This window comes from Charadrius vociferus, unplaced genomic scaffold (assembly GCF_000708025.1).
Source record: "Charadrius vociferus isolate BGI_N301 unplaced genomic scaffold, ASM70802v2 scaffold611, whole genome shotgun sequence".
NCBI classification, from domain to species: Eukaryota; Metazoa; Chordata; class Aves; order Charadriiformes; family Charadriidae; genus Charadrius; species Charadrius vociferus.
Window position 1 is genome coordinate 1,929,732 of NW_009646844.1, and position 7,017 is coordinate 1,936,748.

Genomic DNA, 7,017 nt, shown 5'->3' on the forward strand with positions numbered 1-7,017 from the left:
GAGTGTTAAAATTGGAAAGGTGGAAAGAGGTTGGGGGGGGGGGGGGCGCATGTGCATAATTCAGTAGGATTTGTGTATGCATGTGTATTTATGTATGGATTATAAATCTGTTAACATAGTAAAATTGAGTCTTGCTGAAATCATAAATGACATGCTTGTGGTCACTTTGTTCACCTCAGATCTCAGTAATAGATCTCAGATCTTGTTGTATGCTTTCCAAAATAGGCCTTGCTAAATTCAGAAATGCTGGGGAAAAGATTTCTGGGCAACAGAGGACTCTCAGGATGGCCAGGGACCTTGAACAGGTGACCTGTGAGGAAAGGGAGAGGTTGAAGGTTTGTTTAACCTGAGAAGGTAGAGGCCAAGGGGCAGTTGAATAGAAACCTACAGCTTCTTGAGAGATGGTTACAGAGGCAATGGTGCCAGACTCTTCTGGTTAGAGACAGCACAACAAAGGGCAATAGCCTGAAGTTGCAGCATGAGAAGTTCAGGTAGGACATGGTGTGGATGAGGGCTTATTAAAAGAGTAGTACAACACTAGAACAGAGGTGCAGTGAAATTTCTGTCCGTGGAGGTTTTCAGGTCTTAGACAAAACTATGGCTGACCTGATGTAGTGTTGGCCTTACTTTTAAGGAGGAGACTGATCCAAATGCTATACAGAAGTCCTTTTCAAACAACGTGTTTATGATTTTTTTCTCATGTTAGACACCAGCTGCATTCATATAAGAGTCATCTTTTCTGGGTAATGAATGTTTTAGTGTGTGCATTCGTACTCTGCAATAGCAATCTCAGGTTCTCAGAGAAGAGTTCCTTCTCTTCCTTAGTGGCTTGCTTGCTGTTAAAAATATGTAGTGTTGGTATTTGAGAAGGATTTTTAGTGTAGAAGGTTTGCAAACACCTCATTCTGAATCTGTCAGTTTCTTCAGAATGCTGATGTAGGTTTCTTATATGAAATATCATGTATTAAATGGAGGTGAGCCATAGCAACATTGCAAATGGATGCAGTCAATCTACATGATTTAATCTGATATATTTGCAGAGAGGCAGAAAAACACTTAAAGGCTATTGGTACCCTGTTTTTCGAAGTGTTAGTTTTATCTATAGTGTGCTTTTTTAAAACTGTTGATTTCTCCCTCACACTCCCCCTTCCTGCAAGTTAATAGGAAGGTTTCCAGTGGTGCTCCAGATTTCCTCTGAACAACAACGTAGTCATCTTGTATTTACTCAATTTCTTAATAGTGTTAGAGCAATGTTAATTTTATTCATATAGTTTTATTCAGTTTCTAGCCATTTTTTGTGAGTTGATGTACTTAGAGTTGATAACTGACATTCTTGAGTCTTTAGTAAAGTCTGCTATTCTGAGCCTTGAAGAAAAGTTATTTTCTGCATTGCAGGTTAGGAAGAAGTATTCTTGTAGTCAGCCTTTGTAAACTCTAAACTACAAGTAAAGAACAAAAAAGTCTTCTGAAACTTTTTTAGTCTTTCCATACTCTCTACATAGAATTGGAAGTAGCAGGAAATCTAATTGACAATCACATTCTTGTCTGTCAGCAGTCTGTTGCAGTTGGAGTTCACTCTATCTGTCTGTGCAGAACAGTCAGTACCCATTATAATTAATCATTCTCACTGTTTCTCTAGATTCTTGTACAGAACTTTCTTTACCTAAGGAACTTCTTTCTACAGATAATACTAGCATTTGCACTGATAGCTGTAAATGTTGCTAATCTAATTAGTCACTGGTTGATTAAGAAGTTTCAGGTAAATACTGAAGAATGTTCTTTTTAGTGTTACTGGTAGCTGGTTGGTTAAGGCAAGGTTTCTGTTATGGGGCAAAATATATACTGTGGGATGCAATTTTTATTATACTGACTGCAAACAGCGCATTCAGATTGTTGCTTTGAATGCTTTTTTACCTCTGGGACAAGAATCAAGGGAAGGAGCAAGTTGAATAGCATGACTGGAGTTGGTTCAGTGTTCTACCTTCTTTTTATTTTTCCCCCTCTATTTTGTATGGTAGCTCATCCTGCTATTTTCAGTAGACAACTGGTACGTGAGAGTATCATGTTCTCTGTCTCCTCATCTTTTAGTATGAAAGTAAGAAAGATACCGGCAATTTTTTTAGGACATGTGAATCGTTTCGTTCTTCACATCAATCACATCTGATTTTGGGGGCTGTTGCTTATCTGCTCACTCTTTTGTGTCTATGCTTGTTCTTTTGGGCTTCCAGTTATCTTCAAATTCCACTTGAAACAATTTTCAGAACCACTTTCTCATTTTGCTCTTCAATCTGAAAATTATTCTCCACTACAAGTAGGACCACCAAGATAAAACACTTCGGGTAAGGTTTACTCATGTTCTTATAGCTGATCTTAACAGAATACCTTACATATAAAATGCAGCGTTCTAAGTGTCTGTAAGTTTGAGAATGATGTGTGCTTTCAGAGTATTCAAGAACATGGTAGGAGAATCCCAAAGCTGTCCACATTGGGGACCCCCCTACAGGTTGTGTCAATATGGTAGCAGCTACGTTCCTTTATCACTTTTTATTTAAAATTATTCCAGTAATACCATGTCATAGTATTGAAAGTTTGTGTGGTCGCTTATACCAAGAGCTTCAGGATTTAGGACCTAATTTCAAATCCACTGCAACGGCTGGAATGATTGCTACTAACTCCGCTGATTATGTCTCAAACCCGATGTGTCCCAGTTCTTATTTACTGAGTTTTACAATGTTCATTATCATATTGAACAGTAAAGAACAGGTGGGTTACCAGTGCACAGTACACTAAGGTGTTACAGTAAAGACCAGAAATGGGCACACAAAGTTTGTCTGTGTCACAAGGCAGTGTTTTCTGAATCATTTTGAGGCTAGCCATTAATACTAAGTTTAGAACCAATATTTTTCTGGCACCGTTCAGAAAAATATCTTTTCTGCAGTTGAAAGTATTTATTGGTATTTCCCTGTAATTAAGAACCTGAGGATTTTGGGTACCAAGCTATATTTTTCTTGTGCTTGCTTTTTAAATGTCACCAGTCTTCCATGAAATGTAATTCTTCTTGTTTAAATTATCTCATTCCAAGTTACTATTGTAGTAGACATACTGCTACAAAGTAGCACGACCCTTTTCCCAAATATGTTTTGTGAAAGGCAATTTTGTCATTTATATTTCTGTGGTTTGCTAATATATATGTCAAAACCAAAGTATCCGATTCTGCCTAAAAAAGTGTTGATTTCTTATGTTTCCCAGTGGGATGTACAGGGTTTTTTTTTGCCTTTGGGCCAAAGAGAGTTGGGTATGTTGTGCAGGGCTATCCTTTCTGGGGTACTATTAATACCCATGCTGACAGTAAGTTGGTTTTCAAAACATTAGCAGTACCTAACAATCTAAACATTTCCCTTTACAATTTACTTTGGTAGATTACCAGAAATACTGCCTTTTTAGAAATCTGCTTCCCAGTGAGTGTAGTATCAACTTACGAAACCTAAAGGTAATTGAATTAGCCAGAAGGGTACATTTAGATTAGCTATTAGGAAGAAGTTCTTTGCTGTGAGGGTGGTGAGACACTGGCATAGGTTGCCCACAGAAGCTGTGGATGCCCCATCCCTGGTTCAAGGCCAGTCTAGACGGGGCTTGGAGCAACCTGGGCTGGTGGGAGGCGTCCCTGCCCAGGGCAGGGGGGTTGGAACTCAATGATCTTTAGGGTCCCTTCCAACTTAAACTGTTCTATGAAATTTGATTTCTGAGTTTGTCATTGTTTTGGGTCATTCTTTGTCCCTCAAAAAGTCTATTTAGTGGAAACATTACTTTTGTAAAGGGCAAGAAATGCCTTAGTCAGAGTTCCTGACCTTGTTTAGTTGAATAGCCTTTAAATTTTTTAGAATGTTTTATAATTGAAACTTTGATTCAAGAAATGCTTAAAAATAGCATTTTAAAACCACTCTTGTATAGCAAAAGAAACATACTTAGAGTCAAGCATTCACTTGGTGTTTCTTTTGGTGAGTAATATGTTGTGCAGTAATTGGGACCAGAATGCAGAAGTAATCAATCTTCCAGCTTATGAAAATAGTGTGTTCCTTCAGTGCAGCAACTGACACACACCAACCTGTGATAAAGGGCTCTAGAAGAAAACTTTGAGCTGTTGAGTTCATTAGATGTTAAATGGTGATCTGTAAGCAAAGCCTAGAGAAGGCTGATGCAAGCATCACAGACTTGTTTCTTTCTAAAACGATGCAATTTGTTTTTATACTGTGTCTACAGATATACGGCAGAATGTAGAAACATGCATTCTTTGACATGGTGTAAGCGACAAAGGATTCCCCTTGTCAAGATGACTCCCATGCAGTAAGCACTGCTCAGTAGAAAACGAAAAATCCCACACCAGGTACCTTAGAGTAGATGCTCCTCTGCTTTGCGAGCGCTTGGTCTTGTTCAAGTCGTGTGTCTTGCAGTCATTAAGAGCTTTTTCTAGACCATTTTCAAGCTGTGCCCTATTATGTGTTTTCCATTAAAGGCAGAACCAGAGGTAGCTGTTACAGAAGATGTACTAGCAGTCATTATTACATTTATGTACAGTAACAAATGCTAAATTCCATTCTGGTTTCTGTTCTGTCTTTATGCAGCAATAGCAATTTAGAGTGTTTCCAGAAACCTTGGGCGGGTGTTTAAAGTAAGGGCAACCCATAGAAAACAGCTAGCCGTACACTGTTCTTGTTGTTGAGTCCAGTGTAAGGGTCTGTTCCCTTTCCCATTTGAGAGGCAGCCATATTTGTTACTACATGTTACCTAAACTTAATTAAACTTAATTGAAGTAAAACCTATCCTGAAATGTGCTGCCTGGTTTTCCCCAAGTGTCTTAAGTATGTCTGGAGAGTGTTGCAGTCTTGAAGACATTTAATTACTCAGTATGACAGGATGGATTCTAGCTTTGTCCCTTCGCTGGCTTTGTCCCTTTAAAAATGGCCACATTAACTACAGTATTACTTTTGAACTCCATGACTCTTTTCTCTATCTGTTAGCAGAGGGGTGCTTTTTAGTCCATTGGGCTATGCTGAAGGCATTTAGGGAATGAAAGATACCAGCTACTTACCATGCCTAGATAACTCTTGAAGGAACATAAAGTCCTATGAATTACAGTCTTCACCCCTGCTGATCTGTTGAAGCACCATCTGCTCAACTCCTCGCTGCTCAGGGCAGATGCCTTTCACTTCAAATTTCTTTCCTGACGCTTTCAGCTTTTAATCCATGGCAAGCCTTTGGCCTTTGCCCCATGACTCCCCCCCCCCCTTTCATGTATCAGCCATTCCCTTTATATTAGCATTTTCAGAGCACTGCAGCAGATTAGAGACACACACTTTTCATAGGCTAAGGCATTCCGATGTGGTAGTGTCCAGATGTTACCAGTGTGTCTTCAGCGAGGCTCCCTGTGGGCATGCTTTCCCCCCACTCCCCTTTGGGAGGGGGACAAGCAGACGATGTAGAAATGCCAGTGTGTGCTTCTCTTGGTTCTTCAGACGTTTGCAGTTCATTTTTAGAGATAATGTTAGGAATCTAATTTTCAAGAGTAGCAGTTGCATTTGGCTGTTTCCACTGTAGTTTGTGGAAAAGGCAGAGCCTTTTAGCACAAAGTGGTCTGTATGGTTTTAATAAGACCATACAGAAAGACTACATAGGCAAGTATGCTAATACCTACAATGAGCACTACTTTTCTGCATAAACACAAAAGTGTAATCCATATAGCTGACATTCAGAAACGATCTTAGAGCAATTTTGTTTCTTTTACAAAGTCCCTTTCCCAGTGAATGTAAGACTGTCCCATAGATGTGTCTGAGATTTGTGTTACCTCTGAAGACCCATCTTAATTGGTTTTCCCAGCTTACCCTCTATATTTTTTTTCAAAACTGCATTTGTAAAAAACAGTTATCAATTAACTTCAATAAAATGTGTGTGCATTTTTCCAGGTAAGTCAGTATGCTCATGCAGCATAAGCTGTGTTTTGGGAAAGATTACAGGATGAGAATATAGCTTTGTACTTCAAAATACAGTCGGTTTTCTGCAATTTTTCGCTAAGTGGAGCTCAGAGATACTTGGAGATATTTAGTGACAGATATTTACTGTTTGGTCGTTGATTTCATTGTTCTAGCTAGCTTTCCCCAGTACTTCTACATGCTTAAATTAAATTAACCAGCTTCCTTATCCTCCAAATGAAAACAGTGACTTGCCACATCCTACCCACTATAACAATTTTTAATTGGAAATGAAATCAGATACTAGGTATTAAAAATCGGAGAGTGCTTTGTCTATGCTGACGTAACATTAGCAAAAATCAGTGAGTGTAGCCTGCTATCGTACTGATGATGTTTGATAACAGAATCAAGCGCTAGAAACAGGGTGGTTAAGGAGTTCTTAACATCCCTCCAGATTATCCTCCATTCTTGTGGACACCTAATTCTCTTCCCGCTGATTTAGAACAGGTTTCATTTTTCTTTTTTCCATTGCAAGCGATAAGACAAAGAGATTGTAAAATCTGTCAAATCTCTTTTTTTTGGTCTTGTCTTCAATAAATAGGAGAGTGCGTATGTGTGTACATACACTGGAATAGAAAGTTACAGAGATGGAGTTTAAAATGGTAGAGACAGTGTTACAGTCATGCTCAAGAAAATAAATTCAGCTTGTCTTCTGAGATTAAAAAATTGTAATATGTCAGACAAAAGGAAAAAAAATAATTTTGTAATATTTTTCTCTTTTTTAAAAAAATCATTGTGTTTACAGACACAATGCTTATATGGAAGGTGTCTGGTATGTTACAATAGGTATGTTTACAAACAAGTCCACCTTACCCAGGAACAGACTGGTTTGTGGAATTCCTTTTATATTGGATGAAGCCTGAATGCTTTGAGGATCTTCTGAAGATGTTTGGAGGTGCACTAAGAGTTACAAGTTCAGAGCATAGGCCGGGGTAATGCTATCCAGTAATTTCTGGGATGTAGCAGTAAACGTGGAATAAGCAGACTGTCA

General features: G+C 38.6%; 1 protein-coding gene across 1 annotated transcript in view; it reads left to right on the forward strand.

Annotated features, from left to right (window-relative positions):
- Window positions 1–7,017, forward strand: part of CTNNA3 (catenin (cadherin-associated protein), alpha 3) — a 518,658-nt gene that overhangs the window by 399,292 nt on the left and 112,349 nt on the right. The window lies entirely within an intron of this gene.